The sequence below is a fragment of the Artibeus jamaicensis genome, unplaced genomic scaffold (assembly GCF_021234435.1).
Source record: "Artibeus jamaicensis isolate MK-2021 breed Jamaican fruit bat unplaced genomic scaffold, CSHL_Jam_final contig_468, whole genome shotgun sequence".
Taxonomy (NCBI): domain Eukaryota; kingdom Metazoa; phylum Chordata; class Mammalia; order Chiroptera; family Phyllostomidae; genus Artibeus; species Artibeus jamaicensis.
The window spans coordinates 151,049-166,366 of record NW_026521846.1 but is presented as its reverse complement, the minus strand read 5'-3'; the positions used below and the strand labels follow the sequence as shown (position 1 = coordinate 166,366).

General features: G+C 41.7%; 1 pseudogene; it reads right to left on the bottom strand.

Annotated features, from left to right (window-relative positions):
• Window positions 1–14,517: 14,517 nt before the first annotated feature.
• On the bottom strand, window positions 14,518–15,019 carry LOC119051314 (cytochrome c oxidase subunit 6B1-like; annotated as a pseudogene).
• Window positions 15,020–15,318: the final 299 nt, after the last annotated feature.

Here is a 15,318-nt window from a genome sequence, read left to right as displayed (position 1 = left end):
TGAGCTCAGCTGTTTCTTGTTTGAAAGGATTTGGGAAGATGTGTAGTGTGAGCCAATACAAGCCATTCGTATGGAAAAGCCACTGTAAAAAGCTTAGGTAGACCTATAAATTAGGTAGGACAGAGACTCAGGGAATTGCCAGAGCAGTGCAAACAGCACTGACCAGGTTGATGGAGTCTTAGATATGGCACCCACCTGCTGGTTGTGTGCCTCAGCTATGGGGGGAACTCAGAAAAGGAACAATGACCTCTGCTTGTAGTTCTCTCTGGGAGAAAGCTGACCTCAGCTCTCAGCATGATGCCAGACACTTCATTTCCTCCCTGTATGCCATTGGTGCCTTTCAAGCTGCTACTCCAGTGATGGAGCTCAGAAAAAAATGAGTCTAAGTAAGTCCATGTATGGGCCCTTTAAGCAGAACTGCTTGGGAATCCAGGATTTTCTTCCACTGACCCAATACCCTCTGGTTTGTACAGCCAGAAAGTATGGGTACTTATCTTAGCACTGAAACCATGGGCCAGGGGTCCTGGTGTAGGGCTAGGTCCCCTCACTCCTGAGATATTCCTCCCAATTTTTATCTACCACATGTGGGTGTGGCACCAGCCTATTCTGCATCTGCAAATCTCTGCCCCTCGTACCAGTATGGATGGATGTGGTTTCTTTAATTCCATAGTTGTTGGAATTCCTAAATTTAATTTCTGATGGTTCTGAGTGATGGTTGTTCTATAGTTTAGTTGCAGTTTTGATATTGTTGTGCAAGGAGGTGAGTCGTATTTGCCTACATCTCCATCTTGACTGGAAGTCAGGATATGTATCTTTTTTAATTAATTATTTTTATTGATTATGCCATTACAGTTGTTCTATTCCCCCCTTCATTACCCTCCACCCTGCACCCCCCACCCCTACCATTCCCCCCCTTTAGTTTATAACTATGTGTCTCAAGTTCTTTAGATTCTATATTTCCCATGCTATTCTTGCCCCCCATCTATTTTCTATCTACTGTCTATGCTACTTATTTTCTGTACCTTCTCCTCCCTTCTCCTCCTCCCACTCCCCTGTTGCTAACCCTCCTTGAGATCTTCATTTCTATGTTTCCACTCCTGATCTGGCTGTCCTTTTAGTTTGCTTTTGTTTTAGGTGTGGTTGTTAATAACTGTGAGTTTGTTGTCCTTTCACTGTTCATGTTCCTTTAACTTCTTTTTCTTAGATAAGTCCCTTTAACATTTCATATAATAAGGGCATGGTGATGATGAGCTCCTTGAATTTGATATTATCTGAGAAGCACTTTATCTGTCCTTCCATTCTAAATGAAAGTTTTGATGGATAGAGTAATCTTGGTTGTAGGTCTTTGGATTTCATGACTTGGAATACCTCTTTCCAGCCCCTTCTTGCCTGTAAGGTCTCTTTTGAGAAATCAGCTGACAGTCTGATGGGAACTCCTTTGTAGGTGACTGTCCTCTTATCTCTTGCTGCTTCTAGAATTCTCTCCTTCATTTTAATCTTGGCTAATGTAATTCTGATGTGCCTTGGTGTGTTTCTTCTTGGGTCCAACTTCTTTGGTACTCTTTGAGCTTCCTGGATTTCTTGGAAGTCTATTTCCTTTGCCAAATTGGGGAAATTCTCCTTTATTATTTGTTCAAATAAGTTTTCCACTGGTGGCTGTTCCTTTCCCCTTCTGGTACCCCTATAATGCAGATGTTGGAGCATTTAAAGATGTCCTGGAGGTTTCTAAGTCTCTCCTCAATTTTTTTTTTTGAATTCTTGCTTCTTGACTCTTTTCTGTTTGGCTATTATTTGCTTTCTTCTGGTCCACTCCATTGATTTGAGTCTCAGTTTCCTTTTCATCGCTGTTGGTTTCCTGTGCAATTTCATTCATTTCAATTAGTTTCGCCTTCATATGTTCCTCTAATTTGTGTCTATAATCAACCAGTTCTGTGAGCATCCTGATCACCAGTTTTTTAAACTGTGCATCTTAGAGTTTTGCTATTTCTTCATTGCTTAGATTTATAGGTTCTGGGGCTTTGAGATCTTCTTGAGCCATTTTTGGTCTGTTCACACCTGTTAAGTATGAGGAGTGGAGCCTTGGACTCCCAGGTTGCTGGGTTATGACGCTGTATGTGGAGGCGGGGTCAGAGCAGGGAAATGGTGGGGCCCTCTGCTGCCTCTCGCTGCTGGGGCTGCTGGGTCCTGCTGGGTCCTGTCTAACTGCCCACTCCCTTGCTGGTCTATCTGCGCATGAATGTGCGACCACAGTCAAATCTCGGCCCTGCTTCCTTGCTGGTTCCTCAAGGTGGCTCGCTCACTGAGTCGCTCACTAAGTCCACCCGCTGCAACCCTGCACCTGGGATCCGCGCACCTGAGTCCGTCTGACTGAATTTCCCTGTGTAACCTGCTCCACCAGCTGCTGGCTTCACCCCTCTTACCGGTCAGGCTGAAGAATTTGTTGTTATCAGACTTCCGAAAAGTTTAATTTTCTGTGTTCTGGCTGTGTTTTCTATTGCTAATATTTAGTTGTCTCTAAACTTGGTTGTGTGAGAAAGCAAGGCGTCTCCAGCTATGCCTCCATCTTGGTGGAAGTCAGGATATATATTCTTTTAGAAATAGAATGTTTCCTTGGCTCTAGTCCAAAGGAACATAAGCAATATGAAAGACCCTAAAGGTGAAGGAAATTGAGAAAGCTGAGAAAATGATATAAAATGGAATGTATTAATGGATTTTAGTCCCTTTAAGTTTTTACTTTTGTGGCAGAGTTCAATGGAGAGCTTTAATGCACAAGAGACTTGAAGTTTTTGCAGAGGACCTAAGTCTTGATGAAATTATCCAAATTCAGATCTTGAATGCATACTGATGGTAAGCCTTGGGGTCCTCAAAAGCTTGTACTTGATGCTTTCCCAAAGTGATAGGATTTGAATGCCACAATACAAAATGACTCGTGTTTTTGTCCATTAATGGCCCATGGATTTCTTTAAATGAAGTTCATGTTAGAGTCCATATCAGTTTCCACAAAACTATCTGGGATCCAAGTTTCCAGAAGGACCACAGGAAGAGCTCTGCACCCATTGCAATACCCTCCCCAACCCTAGATAGATATTTTCTAGTAATCCATTTAATTTTATTGATTTTTACTACAGTTTTATTTAGTTAGTGTTTCCCTAGAGATTACAATATATATTTTATCTTAATCTACTTCAGATTAATACTAAATTTTAGTAAAAATAGAAACTTTGCTTCAAGGTAGCTTTATTTCCTTTCTCCTCATTTGTATTATTGTTATTATGTACATATTACATCTATATGTTATACATTCCCAAACTACTGTTATTGTTATAATTGGTTTATACATATTTGTGTTATTAAAAGATAGTAAAAGAGCAAATGAGAAAAATATATACAGTCATTTGCTTCAAAACCATGTTTCAGTCAATGACAGACTATGTATAGGACAGTAGCCCCATAAGATTTTAATAAGGTGAAAAATTTCTACCTAGTGACATCATAGCCACCATAACATTACTGTGCAATGCATTACTCACATGTTTGTGGTGATTCTTTTACACAATGTTTATAAAGTCTACATCAGTGTATAGTAATGTCCTAGGCCTTCACATGTCACCACTCACCACTCACTCAGTGACCCATCCAGAGAATTTTCTGGTCCTGCAAGTCCATTCATAATAAGTGCCCTACCACACTGTACCATTTTCTAATCTTTTATACTATATTTTATTGTACCTTTTTATGTTTAGATACATAAGTATTTACCATCATATTATAATTGTCTATAGTACTTAGTACAGTAATACGCTGAACAGGTTTGTAGCCTAGAAACAATAAGCTATACCATATGGTGTAGGTATGTAATAGGCTATATTATCTAAATTTGTGTAAGTGTACATTAGGATGTTTGTACAGTGACAAAATTGCTTAATGACAAATTTCTCAGAATGTATCTCATCATTAAGTGATACAAGACTGTATTTATAGAGTCTTTCATATTAACTCGCATATTTATCATTTCCTGTGTGCTTCATTTCTTCCAGTGGACTTAATTTCTTACTGCCTGGTTTTGTTTTCTTTCACCCTGAAGAACTTCCTTTAGTGTTCCTTATAGGGCAGATCTGCCAGCAAAGAATTCTGTTAGTCTTTATCTAGAAATGTCTGTATTTTGCCTTTATTTTTGAAGGATAGCTATTTAAATATAGAATTATTAGGTAACAGTTTCTACTTTTGTTTCATCACTTTGAATATGTTCTTCCACTTCCAGCCTCCATTGTTTCATATGAGAAGTCAGCTATGTGATGAGTCATTTTTCTCATGTTGCTTTAAAAATTTGCTCCTTTAACAGTTTTACTACAACATGTTTAAGTGTAGATTTCTTTGTATTTATCTTAATTGGGATGTTTTCTGAGCTGGTCACACATGAAAACTATATTTTTTCATCAAATTCAGGAAGTTTTTAGCCACTATTTTTTTCAAGTAATTTTTCTGTCACTTTCTCTCTCATCCCCATCTAGAGTTTGCATGACACATATATTGGTATGTTTAATGTTTATTTACTGGCCTCTAATAGGTTCTTTTTTCTTCAGTTGTTTTGATCTGAGTTTCTCTAGTTTCTTCAGATTGAATAATTTCTATATTTTGATCTTCAAGTTCACTTATTCTTTCTTCTGCCATGTCAAATTTCTGTGGAGGCCCTCTGGTGAATTTTTTATTTCAGTTTTTGGACTTTAAATTCAGTAATTTTGATTTTTACCCTGACTGGTGTAGCTCAGTTGGTTGGGCATTGTCCTGCAAAGCAAGATATCACCAGTTTGATTCTAGTCAGAGCACATGCCTGGGTTGCAGGTTCAGTCTCCAGTCAAGGTGTGTACAAGAGGCAACCAATTGACATTTCTCTCACATTGATGTTTCTCTCTATTTCTCTCTCCATCTCTTCCCAACTCTCTAAAAATAAACAATTTTTAAAAAATAATAATTTCCATTTAAAAAATATTTTGTATCTCATTGAGATTCTTTATTTCTTGATTTATTATTGTCATGCATCATTTAAATTATTTAAACATATTTTCTTTAATTATTTAAACATATTATATAGTTTTTTTTTTAGTATTTGTCTGCTAAATACAAAAATATAGGACTATTCAGAGTGTTTCTATTGACTTTTTACCTAAATATGGGTCACACTTTGCTGTTCCTTCATATTGCACATAACTTTTTTTGTCAAAAACTGGGCATTTTAGATAACATTGCAGGAACTCTAGATACTTTATAATCCACTAAATACCCTAATGTTATTAATATTATTAAATTGTTTGATAAATTGCTTGGGATAAATCTGTCCCCCCTACAGTGCATATTCACTAATATTACTGCTTGTATTTGTTTTTTTTCCTTTTATTTTTAAACCTGGCTTCCTATAGGTTGCTGTGTAACTTAGTGATTGGCCAATGACTGGACAGATGTTGTTTTCAAATCTTGAGACAATAAATCTTTCATTGTGTACCAATAGATCATGTGTGGAGTGGGGAAATTCTGTCAAAGTTTAGTCTGACTTCAACTTTTCCCTGAATTTTATTTTCTGTTGAGCCCTTCACATCACCCATGTACATGACCACAATCTTAGAGTTGCAGTCACTGTGAGCCCACTCTGGTCTCCACTTCACATACTTGTCGCCTAAGTCAGAAACATGTTTTCGCCCCAAAATGACTAAATCCTCAGGTGGAGCATTGGTTCTCCCCCATTTACCTGCTGCCAATATTGGCCATTTCATTGACAATGCCTCTGAATGTTGGCATCTCTCACCACTCAGAGTTGAATAAGCCACTTTTGACTTTGTCAGAAAAGTTGGCAAAATAACCATGATGTACCCCATCCTGTCAGAGACTCTGTGATGACTGAGCTGGGGGAAGTGAGATAGAAGCACCCCTATGCAAGAATGCCAGGCTCCCACTATTCTTACCAAATACACAGCAGTTTTTCAAGCTTAAGTGCTTTATAGACTGTTGCATGCCTTTGGTCAATTTCCAGAGAATGGAAATGGTCACTTTGTGAAGTTTGTCTAGATTTATAGTTGCACCTGTGGAAAATGATTTCTGACCTCATCATTCAGACATAACTAGAAGTCCTGTCTACTTATTTATGTCATTTGTTATCTGTCTCCCCTGTCCTATTAAGACATAGGCTCTATCCTGAAGTCTTTATTTACACTACTCCTTTGGTCACTATTCAAGCACCACTTAGAGGGAAAGGGCAAAGGTTAATGTTAGAGCTGTTTTCACAGTGCCTTGCTGAGTGAGTTAATGAATGAATGAGTGAAAAGCATGGAGACAGGACTAATTGGAGGCCCAGTGGCCTTCCTGAGGACCTGAGTCAGTGAGAATATAGAGGAGACAACAGGTTCGAGAGATATTAGGGAACTTCCGCCAAGATGGAGGCATAGGTGGATATGCCGTGCCTTCTCACACAACCAAGTTTAGAGACAACTAAATATTAGCAACAGAAAACACAGCCAGAACACAGAAAATTGAACTTTTCGGAAGTCTGTTAACAACAAATTCTTCAGCCTGACCGGTAAGGGGCGAAACCAGCAGTTGGTGGAGCAGGGTTGCACAGGAAAACTCGGTCAGACAGACTCAGGCATGCGGAATCCAGGCGCGCGGAATCCAGGCGCAGGGTTGGACCTAGTGAATGACCGAGCGAGCAACCAAGCGACCCACTGCGGTGAAACAGCGAGGCAGCAGGGTTGTGGGTTGACTATGGTCGCGCATTTGTGCATGGATAGACAAGCAAGGGAGTGGGTGATTGGACCGGAACCCAGCGGTCCCCGCAGCAAGCGGCAAGGAGGGCACCGCCATTTCCCTGCTCTGACCCTACCTCCACATACAGCGTCATAACCCAGCGACTCTGAGTGGCTCGGCCCTGGTGAACCACTTAAGGCGCTGCTCCTCACCGAGAATTGCAAAACAGCAGAGGGGGTCACCATTTCCCAGCTCTGACCACGCCCCCACATACAACGTCACAACCCAGCAACCTGGGAGTCCAAGGCGCCACTCCTCACACTTAAAGGGCACGAACAGACCAAAAATGGCTCAAGAAGATCTCAAATCCCCAGAGCCTATAAATCTAAGCAATGAAGAAATAGCAAAACTCTCAGACGCACAGTTTAAAACACTGGTGATCAGGATCCTCATAGAACTGGTTGAATATAGACACAAATTAGACAAATATATGAAGGCAAAACTAATTGAAATCAATGGAATTGCACAGGAAACCAATAGCAATGAAAAGGAAACTGGGACTCAAATCAATGGAGTGGACCAGAAGAAAGCAAATAATGGTCAAACAGAAAAGAGTGAAGAAGCAAGAATTCAAAGAAATGAGGAGAGTCTTAGGAACCTCCAGGACATCTTTAAATGCTCCAACATCCGAATTATAGGGGTACCAGAAGGGGAAAGGAACAGCCACCAGTGGAAAACTTATTTGAACAAATAATAAAGGAGAATTCCCCCAATCTGGCAAAGGAAATAGACTTCCAGGAAATCCAGGAAGCTCAGAGAGTCCCAAAGAAGTTGGACCCAAGAAGAAACACACCAAGGCACATCAGAATTACATTAGCCAAGATTAAAATGAAGGAGAGAATCCTAGAAGCAGCAAGAGCTAAGGGGACAGTCACCTACAAAGGAGTTCCCATCAGACTGTCAGCTGATTTCTCAAAAGAGACCTTACAGGCAAGAAGGGGCTGGAAAGAGGTATTCCAAGTCATGAAATCCAAAGACCTACAACCAAGATTACTCTATCCATCAAAACTTTCATTTAGAATGGAAGGACAGATAAAGTGCTTCTCAGATAAGACCAAATTCAAGGAGTTCATCATCACCATGCCCTTATTATATGAAATGTTAAAGGGACTTAATCTAAGAAAAAGAAGTTAAAGGAACATGAACAGTGAAAAGACAGCAAACTCACAGTTATTAACAACCACACCTAAAACAAAAGCAAACTAAAAGGACAGCCAGATCAGGAGTGGAAACATAGAAACGAAGATCTCAAGGAGGGTTAGCAACAGGGGAGTGGGAGGAGGAGAAGGGGGGAGAAGGTACAGAAAATAAGCAGCATAGATGGTAGATAGAAAATAGATGGGGGCAAGAATAGCGTGGGAAATATAGAATCTAAAGGACTTGAGACACATGGTCATAAACTAAAGGGGAGTTAATGGTGGGGACAGTGGGGTAGGGTGGAGGGGAATGAAGGGGGGAATAGAACAACTGTAACAGCATAATCAATAAAAAAAGATATTAGGGAGAAGAAATGGTCAGTGCTTGCAGTACTGCAGTATGGTAGGTGTGGTGACATAGAGTAGTCTTACAGAAACCAGGCCCTTTATCACAGAGATAAACACACACATACCTCGCCCAGGTATCAGAGAAACTGAAAGAAACTCCATGGGAAGCTGGGACAATGGCAGGCTCAGCTGCTGCTTCACACCAATTAGGTGAATCAGCTGATCAGCAACAATGTGTGTGTGCGGCAAAATGGCTGCTGCTGCCCTTCCATCTCCCAAATCTCCCAATAATCTCCCTGTGGCCCATCCTAAAGGGAATCCTGGGAAGTATTATTCAGCCTAGTCAAGTTGTATCACAAAGGCATCTCAGGTCCTTATTCTTTAGTTTTGCTTATGGGAAGCTGTGAGGCCATTCTAAGATGCCAGCAGAATGGCTCTGGAAGGTGTGGTTGATGGGGAGAGGAAGAATAAGCTGGGACAGGCAGACCCACAAGGGAAGAGGCCATTTCAACAGTCCAGGGAAGAGCTGATGAGAAGCTGTGCCAAAATAGTGGTGGTAGAAACAGAACAGTCCAAGAAAGTGGGACACACAGAGATTGGTGGCTGGCTGCATGTATACAGGGAAAGATGAAGAAAGTCAAAGCTCAGCCTTCTGGCTTGAGAATCTGGGGAATAGAGGTAGATTGTTGGGAATGGGGTACAGAGGAGGGACAGGCTTTGGAAAGACTGCTTAGTGCCATTCCTGACCAACCCTTCTAACATGCTCTGTTCTCTCAGTATTCCGTCTTGCCAATTCCAACACCATCCATTCATTTATTCATCCATCCATTAATCTTTCCATGTACCATGTGTTCTCTGTGACCTACTCTGGGCAATAGTTCTATGAGTGAGTAGTGATGCCCAGTGCCCAGCTTCACACAAGCCACAATCCATAACACCTGCCCCTGACTGAACACTATAGATATTGCCTCTGTCTGCAGCCTCATAACTTTTGGGTGCCCAGGGCAGGGGACTGGGAAGTCTATCATAGAGGTACAGCAGTGGGAGTGGGGGCCATAAGAGGCAGAGAGGATCAGAAACACAATAAAGTATCCCACTTCATGGTGAACACAGAGGGGTCCCTGCCTCCAAGAGCCTCCAAGGGAGCGGGAATTCTTTGTCACAGTGAAGAGGGAGGGCAGGTGTGTTAGTCTGCTCTGACTGCCATAACAAAGTACCACTGTGGGGCTTAAAAAACAGGAATTTATTTTCTTATAATTTTGAAAGCTATAAATCCGAGATCAAGATGTTGGCAAAGTTGGTTTCTTCAGATTCTTTTCCTTGCCTTGTAAATACCTGTCTTCTCACACTGTTTTTCTTCTTTGTGTGTGTGTGTGTGTGTGTGTGTGTGTGTCCTAATTTCCTCTTATTATAAGGATACCAGTCATGTTGAATTATACCCACCCTAATGACTTCACTTTAACTTACCTCTTTCAAGAATCCATGACTAAATACAGTTACATTCTGAGGTCCTGGGGGCTAGGATTTCAAAATATGAATTGTCATGGGGGACACAATTTAGCCTTTAATGTGGGGAGAACCCACTTGCCTTCCTGGGTTCCAAGCTGTGGGCCCTGAGGCATCTGTGCCTCAGAAAAAAAAGGAGGCAAAGGACAGACTGGGCAGAGCCCTCAACCAGGGTATAGACAGACGCTCTGCTAGATGCCCTGATCTCCTGGAGTCAAGCTGAAGCCCATACTTATCCACCCCCAGTGACTAAACCAAATAGGGGCTGAGCCAGTGGCCTTCTTAGTGAACCATTTTCTTATAACGATTTCTGTTTCTGCCTATCTTGGAGAAGTGACTTGGCCCTGACAGTCATTTTGAAATGGCCAACTGCAGTGAGGGTTCATAGTCCTCTGCACTCTGCCTGACTCCTTCCCTCTGCCTGACTCCCCACCCTCCTGCCCATGCAGACTCATGTAGAGCTGTCCTAGCTCTGTGTGGCCGAGGGGCTCTCCCTGTTGGGCAGATAAGGAAGTTGAGATTCAGGAAGTTCATTAACTCTCAAGGGCAAATAGCTAGTGATCAGCAGAAGCAGGACTCAACCCAGAGCTAGGCCTATCCATCTCTACTACTCATCTATAGCTATACCTCTGCCTTTAGGGACATTGACCACACCCCTTCGCCATCGCTTTCCACTCCTTCACCCAGATCTGGAATGTATCCATTAGGTTCCCCACAGTATGACTGGGTTACAGTTGTACAACATGGCCTCTCTCAATATATTAAATGGCTGGCAGGTAAGAGCACCAACCAGTTACTCCACAGACATGGGTGAAAAGAAGCAGTATCCTGGTGGCATGGGAGGAAGGTGAGGATGAAAATGGGGACATAGATGCCCATGGCATTAACTTTCAGATACCTGCCCTAAACACTGTCCAAGAGTCAGAGCATCCACGACCAGCTCAGCTCAGTGCTCAATCAAGAAATGGCCCCCTCTCTTCTGCCCAAATTTCTGTTCTCTCCTCCTCTCATCCCCATGGCATGATCTAATCCCCGTCAACTTTGGAGTACATAGGGAAAGTCAATTTGTCCACACTGCCACTGACATCATTTTGCCAGTTCTGAGAAGGTAAAAACAGTCTTCAGAGAAAGACGGGCCTGGGTGTAGATCTTAGTTCCACCACTTACTTAGTCCCTGGTCTTATTCACGTGATGTAATCTCTCCACTTGTATTCCTCAATATAAAAGAAAGATCATAATAAGCCATATTTCACAGGACTATTATAAGGATTACATATTTAATAAAAATCAGAATTTAAGGAAGGGCACAGGGTAATTCCTGAGTGAACAGAAACTGCCTCCCACACAAAACATGGATCCTATTGTTAATCTCTGGCTGTGAACTTTTGCTTTTGGGAATTTTTTGAAGAGATAGTAGAATGATGGCTTTGTTTCTAATGGAGCCTCTGTGTAGGGTCACAGGGACCCTATACTTGAAGCGGGTGTTCACATAATGCAAACCCAAGACCAGCCAACTGAGGATCCCAGGGGAAGGCAGACTGTTATGGAAATGAGAACTAGTGGAGTTATTAAAGTTGGCCAAGCATGGAAAATTGATTCAGTGGTTCTCTAATGAACATTTATTTGGTCACTTAGCATGCATTTGTTGTTCCAGGTGCCGTTCTAGGCACTGGGGGTATAGCAGATAACAAAAAACTGGAGTCACATTCACCTCTTGTGAACATCTGTCCAATGGAGTCATCTAAAGGAAACTGTTTTCTGAAATTTCATGTGTGTCATGGTCTCTGGGATTAAATCAGGATCTTCCAGGGGTAGAGGGCAGAGGGGTAGTAGGGGCTGTTTGATAAACAATAGTCATTATGCAGAAGTCATGAAAAAGTCCTTGGCTTCTGGTTCCATCTTTGACTTATAAAAAGCTTAGAAATTGTCCATTCCACCCCTACAACAAGGGAAAAGCTAAGCAAACTTAAAATCAGTGACTTTTCTTAGACCCGTCAGAGAATTGAGGTCACAGGGCAAACCACTACTCCAAATCTAGAGACAGAGAAATTCATAAAATAACAGCCAGGATTGGCTTACCTGAAGCAAAAGTCATTGGAGCCATAACCTGGCAACACTCAAATGGTAAACTACTTGCTGGAGGTTGAGTGTTGGTTAGATTGAGTGGAAGAAACTGCTGGGGCCAAGTATTAGTAGGGAGCCACACACTTTCATAGGTTTTTCCCTCCAATAATTCCACCAGATTCTCAAGGTGAAGAATCAAGAAAAATCCCCTGTGTTTTGAGAAGGAGGAAGGGAAAAGTAACGATTTTGATATAGGATCAGAGCCTTCTCTTTAACAAGTCCTGCTCTCTGAGTACAAGTTTCCAGAGGCTTAACTACCTGGCAGAAAGGCAGTTTGCCAACTCTGACTCCCTCTAAACTTTTCTCTCACCTAAGGCAAAGACAGAAAAAAAGCTATGTGATACTTCTGAAGGTCACATCCTAGGGAGGGACTCAGATGCACAAATAGGCTGATAATTGATCATAAGACTATCAATGTGTCCCCTCCTCACACCTCACCACCCAGTCAGCAGTGCTCTAGTGCAACAGTTACGACAGCTGAAAGAGTAACAGGACTCAGACTCTGTGGAAGGGGTTGTCAGGGAAACCCAAAGACAACAGAGGAGGGAAAAAACTAGGATAGTGAAGAAAACTAAAGCCTCTGACACCTACAGATAAAATAAACATTGAATGCAGAACAGCTACTAGCCAAATTAGCACAAAATCTCAAACTAACATTACTTGCCTCAGTTTCTATGTATGGCTTCCAACAAAAATTACAAACATGCTAAACAGCAAGAAAAACACAACCTGAAGAGGTAAACTAAGCATTAGACAGTTCAGTTCCATGTATGAGGTCTGTCCAGAAGGTACTCAACCATGTAATATGAAAAATAGAGACATTTACTGAAGAAGATACAAGAAACATTGTACACAAGACAATGATGCCTCAGTCCCCTTTAAAGTAGGCACCTTGGGACTTCACATAGTTCTCCCAATAACTATCAGCTTCCCCATCATATTTTCCTGAATCTCATTGATGGTATGAAATCTCTTCCCTTTCAAAGGTGATTTTAGTTTTGATAAAAGCCAGAAGTCATAGGGTGCCAAATCTAGGCTATAACGTGGCTGAGTCACCTGGGTGATTTGATGTTTGACCAGAAAACTCTGCATGAGATGTGACGCATGAGCAGATGCCTCGTTGTGATGAAGTTGCCAATCACTAGTTGTCCATAGATGTGTCCTTCTGAATCATCTGAATAGTTTTTGCAGAGGAATGTTCAAGCTTAATGCAAAATTTGATGTAGATTCATTGCTCTACTCACTCAGTCATTTTGAATGGGATGGCCACACAATACACATCCTCATTCAGTGGTCTCTAGAGCCCCCACTGACTAGTACAGTGAAGTTGTCATTGTTCACACATGCACATTCTAGTCCACTCTTCTTGGCTGCCAGGTTACAACAGTGTCGTACAAACAGTTCTCAATATAGTAACAATGGCCGGACTTTGTCTGAACAGACCTCATATAGAAAGTTTAGAAGTCACTTCTCTGTCCTAATACCAAGAGATGAACAGACTGAAACATGAACAACTCTTCCAGAATCCATAACAAAGGGGAGAACACAGGACGAAAGTATAAACTATAGCCCCTGCCCACCAAATTGGAGAGACAAGTGAACATAGGGAGTCATGATTTACTGGACCAGAGAGTCACAAGTGGAAACCACCAGTGAACCTGGTGCCAGGGTAAGAATATCTGAGCTGTAATTGATGGATTGCTGGAGTCTCAGTATGGAAAACATTGAGAAAGTTTAGGGGACCCAATCATAGGGGTTCCCCACAATATTGTGAGATTTACCAGCAGGAGCTCAGCCAGGTTCCCATGGTAAATATCAGCAAAAAATCCCCTCATGCTTCCAGCAGGAGGAGGGAAAAGGGTATCATTTCGAAATGTTAGAGGCTCTGTTCTTAACAAGGCCTGACCTCAGGGGAACTAGTTGACCAGAGCCTAACCTGCTGGGGTTATTAGAGCCTAACTGACTTAGGAAAGGAAAATACCCAACTCCAGCCCATACTAGCCAAGCACCAGAACCCAATTCAGATATAACAGGGATAGTGGAATTATCACGTAGAGAATTTAAAGTAACTGTGATCAGTATGTTAAGGACTATAATACAAAAAGTAGATAACATGTGAGAACAGGTGGCTAATGTATGCAGCAAGATGGAAACTAAGAAAAAATCAAAAGGAAGTGTTAGAAATAAAACACATGGAACAAAAATGAAGAACACCTTTGATGGACTCATCAGTAGGCTGTACATAGCTACAGAAAGAGTCAGTGAGCTTGAAAATATGCCATTAGAAAATTCCAAACTGAAATGCAAAGAGAATAAAAGAACAAAGAGCAGAACAGAATATTCAAGAACTGTCAGAAATTTCAAAACTTGTAATAAATGCATGATTGGAATACCAGAAAAGAAGGGAGAACAGAAGAAATATATGAAGTTATATGGCTGAGAATTTTCCAAAATTAATGACTGTGTGGTAGAAAAAATTTTTTATGTTTTACAACAAATATTTATTACTAGTTAAACCATAATTCAGGATCCTCGGGTCAGGATCCAGGTTCCCTTAACCTCCTTGGGAGAAGGATGGAGGACAGAGGACAGGTAGGATGCAGCCAGTTCAGATCTTCTCAGGAAGTGTGCCTTCTGGCCAGTGTCATCCCAGGCTGACACTCAGGACATGGGGCAAAGAGACTTGTGCACATGCCAGTACCATTCACAAGTGGAGACATCACCTTTAGCAACTTTTCTTCTCACAGCGGAGGAAGTTTAGGTAGTTCTGCCAACAGTTGCTAGTCTGGCTCTGGTTGGGGAAGCAGATGTCAAAAGGGGCAATCTGGGTCTGGAAGTTGATTTTGGTCTTTTTTTATGATTTTTTTCTTGCTTTTTTTCTCTTTTTTTTTTTATTGTTGTTCAAGTACAGTTGCCTCCATTTTCCCATTAGTGCTTTCCCCTGCCCCACCCACCACCACCTCCGACCTTCCACCCTCAATATTATCACCCTTTGGTTTTGTCCATGGGTCCTTTATACATGTTCCTTGAGGTCCCTTCCCCTTCTTTCCCCTATTATCCCCCTCCTCCTCCCCTCTGGTTACTGTCAGTTTGTTCTTGTCTCCTGTCATGTTGCTGACTCCTGAAGTCACCACAGAAGCCACTTGCAGCTCAATATGACCTCTCAGCAAAGACCTGTGGTAGAGAATTTAACCTCGCCCCAAAAAAGGGGTGGTACTTGCCTTTGGCTTCTGGAAGGTAATCTCTGTCATATCTGATCAGAGTGTCTTCATTTAGGGCAAGGGCCAGCTATACCAGATTTTAGAGTGTTACTGACCACACCTGACAGTCTTAATATAGACACCGCCCAAGCCAGAAAGATCAGCCATGTGATTTAGGGTGGGAGCTTAAGTCATGGAGTATTAGTCCA